The sequence below is a fragment of the Gossypium arboreum genome, chromosome 4, assembly GCF_025698485.1.
Source record: "Gossypium arboreum isolate Shixiya-1 chromosome 4, ASM2569848v2, whole genome shotgun sequence".
NCBI lineage: Eukaryota > Viridiplantae > Streptophyta > Magnoliopsida > Malvales > Malvaceae > Gossypium > Gossypium arboreum.
The window spans coordinates 70,992,332-70,996,206 of record NC_069073.1 but is presented as its reverse complement, the minus strand read 5'-3'; the positions used below and the strand labels follow the sequence as shown (position 1 = coordinate 70,996,206).

At 37.0% G+C, this 3,875-nt stretch overlaps 1 non-coding gene across 1 annotated transcript; it reads right to left on the bottom strand.

Annotated features, from left to right (window-relative positions):
- Positions 1-232: 232 nt before the first annotated feature.
- LOC128292010 (small nucleolar RNA R71) lies at positions 233-339 on the bottom strand. The gene has a single exon (XR_008281994.1). It is a non-coding gene; the product is annotated as a small nucleolar RNA R71 (small nucleolar RNA).
- Positions 340-3,875: the final 3,536 nt, after the last annotated feature.

The window sequence follows — 3,875 nt, the reverse complement described above, 5'->3', positions numbered from 1 at the left end:
TAATGGTTTACAGGATGAGGATCCCAACCCTCACTTAGCAAACTTTTTGGAACTATGCGATACATTTAAAATTTATGGTGTTTCTGATGATGCCATTCGTCTTCGATTATTCCCTTTTTCATTGAGGAACAAAGCTAAACAGTGGTTGAACTCGTTACCACGGTCAATTACTACTTGGGAACAAATGACCGAAAATTTTTTACTAAAATATTTTCCGCTGGCTAAAATGGGTAAATTACGTTGTGATATCTCCTCGTTTGTGCAGATGGATTTTGAAACTCTTTACAATGCATGGGAGAGATAGAAGGACTTACTGAGAAGGTGCCCTCACCATGGGTTACCGCTTTGGCTTCAGGTTCAAACATTCCATAATGGCCTGAATCCTTCGACTCGACAAATGGTTGATGCAGCTGCTGGCAGAACCATCAATAATAAAACACTTGAAGATGCTTATGAGTTTATAGAGGAGATGTCACTGAATAACTATCAGTGGCAAGTAATGAGGACAAAGCCAACAAAAATAGCTGGTGTTTATAACGTCGATTCGGTCACCATGCTCTCTAATCAGGTAGACATCTTGAATAAGAAAATTGATGGTTTTCTTAGTTCTTCATAGGTTCACCCAGTAATGCAGTGTGAAGCAAGTGGAGGTGGATCAAGCAATTCGGAATACCAACCTTATGGCTACAACATGTATAACGAGCAGTTAAATTACATGGGTAATAATTCTCAATCTCAAAACAATCCATATAGTAACACTTACAAGGCAGGTTGGAGGAACCACCCAAATTTCTCATGGGGAGGCCAAGGAAATCAGAGACCACCTCCAGGCTACCAACAACCACCCTACCAATAGGGAAAGAAGCCGAACCTTGAAGAGATGTTCTCAAAGTTTATTTCGGTGTCAGAAACTCGTTTCCAAAATAATGAGATAGCACTTAAGAATCAACAAGCATCAATCCAAGGGCTCTAAACGCAGATAGGCCAGCTGTCCAAACTAATATCCAAACGACGACAAGGTATCTTGCCAAGTAATACTGAACCCAACCCAAGGGAACAGCTCAATGTGATTAATGTTCAAGATGAAGAAGAATTCGTTGAGCCTGAACTAGAACCGAAGCAAGAAACTGTGGTGAGCAGAGGTCAAGGTGAGGTAGGTCATAATAAAAACAAATTAGTGAATGTCGAATATAAACCTCGTGTGCCATACCCCAATGAGACAAGGAAAGACCACTCAGATGAATAATTTGGTAAATTCCTTAAACTCTTAAAAAAATTACATATTAACTTACCGTTTATTGAAGCTCTATCATAGATGCCAAACTTAATGAAATTTTTGAAGGAGCTTTTAGCAAATAAGCGGAAGTTGGACGAGGCATCGCATGTGGAGCTAAATGCAGTTTGGTCAGCTATTCTACAGAATAAACTACCCAACAAACTAAAAGATCCAGGGATTTTTACAATTCCTTGCTTAATTGATAGTTTAGAGGTTAATAATGCATTAGTTGATTTAGGGGCTAGTATTAACGTCATGCCCTACAAAATGTTCAAACAATTAGGTCTTGGGAAACCCAAACAGACTAGGATGGGCATTCAATTATTAGATAAAACTATAAGATTCCCTAGGGGTATTATTAAAGATGTGCTAGTTAAAATCGATAAATTTATATTTCCCGTTGACTTCATTATTTTAGACATAGAGGAGGATAGCAACACTCCTTTGATTTTAAGAAGGCCCTTTTTGGAAACTGCTAAAACTATTATTGATGTTGGCACAGGTGAGCTCACACTCTGTGTGGGAGACGAAACAATCACCATTCAAGCTCGCAATTTTGGTGCCACATCAGAAATTGAAGGTGATTGTCTAAACCATTCTCCTAAAATTGACAATATGGTACAACCTACTTTGCAGGAAATGAGTCTGAAGGAAGCACATGAGTCATTCTCAAGTAGTAGCAGAGGACCTATTCATGAAGATTGAAGGCTACAAATTGAGGAGTTAGATGAATGGCGGATGCATAAACCGAGAACACATGATAACAAAAACTACGCCAGAACGAGCTCAACACCTTCCCACGTCAACTTAAGGTTGGAGATAAAGTCTTACTAGATGCCGCAGATCCTCACATTTTCACTACCACACCGAACGAAGAAATCCCTCTTACAGCACTTAGCATTTTCCCATTCATTACAGTCGAGGTAAGTTGTGACAGCCCTAGTGTGACCCTAGTCGGAAAGTGGTTTCGGGACCACAAAACTGAGTCATAAAAATAATTAATTGCTATATTCTATGCTTATTATGTGTGTACATGAGTATGTGGAAGTTTCATTCTCTAATTTTGCCAATTGCATGAGAAATTATTAAATAGGGATCAATATGAGACATAGTGAAATATGATAGGCTAATTTTAAATGGCTTATTAGTGCATGTTAACACAAAGGTGGACTTGCATGTCAAGTTGCCCAATTTCTTTATAGTGGCCGGCCAAGATGGAATGTTGATGGGCAATACATATGTTTAATTGGATATTATAATAAGAAATTGGGTTATTGGAAATAAAATAATGTTAGTAAAGAAGGAAAAGAAAAAATGCTCATCTCTCTTCTCCATTGCCGTGACTTGAGAAGAAGAAGGAGTGTTCATGTTTTCTTTCTTTTGCAATTGCCGTAACTAGAGGAAGGGGAAGAAGGAAGATTCAGCCAAGGTGGTCCTCTAGATTAAGGTATGTTCAAGGGTATCTTTGGAAGTATATACAACCTTTGGGTGATGAGTCTAAATTCTATCTATCTCATGGTTGGATTTGGGGTTGATGGAGAGTTAGAATTTGGCTAAGGAGCCTAAAAATTTTGGTTGATACCTTGATGCTATTAGCATGCCAGTTATATGGATGTGTTAAGTTGCTTGGGATGTTAGCATGAAAGTTAGAATTGTTAAGCTAATTTGTTGGAAGTACCGAATTTAGGACTAAGAAGAGAATGAGTATTCGGCTAACATAGTGAAAAGGTAGGTGTTGTCGATTGTTAGATTAAGATGTAGAACTTAAGAAATGTAGTTATATGTGAATTTACATGATGTTACAAATAGATGTGAAAATATATGCTAGATTAGGAAAATTTGATTAAGTGTTCATGAGATGAAATTAGGTGTTTAAAAGATGTTATAGTTGACATTGTATATATATACATACATTCGGCCATCTAATTGAGTATGAAGGTGGTGTTAAATCTAATTGTGATGCCCATTTGGAAGTGTATATATATATAAATATACATAAGTATGCCCGTTCGTGATGTTACCTTTAATTATGTGTATAATCGACTAAATGGGTAATTAGTGAGGATGGTTGCGAATATACAAACATACATATGCATGTGTAATTGAATTATGAATGTTTAGCAAGATGGTTAAACTAGTTGATTTATTGATTAAGCTCAAGGAGTTAAAGGAGGAGAATCAAGCAAGGGAAAGACGAAGGTCATCGAGTAGCCGACTTGGAACTATTTTACCCAACACAAGGTAAGTCACTAAGGATATATTTTGTATTGATTTAAATAGACATAATGTCTATGTAATTATGCCGAAAGGAATGATAAATTTATATACATGTATGTATGTGGTGATGAAAGTATTGAATGAAAAGAAAAGAGGTGAGATGTATTGAGTTGTTGATTTGGCACTAAGTGTGCGGGTATAAACATTTATGATCATGAGATTGGCACTAAGTGTGCGGGTTTAAAATTTGTACAGCACTAAGTGTGCGAGTTTGATTATATAGCACTAAGTGTGCGAGTTGATTATATAGCACTAAGTGTGCGGACTCACTATATGTTTTGAATCACTATTGACCTTGAGTGTGCGACATTATTGAGTTGAT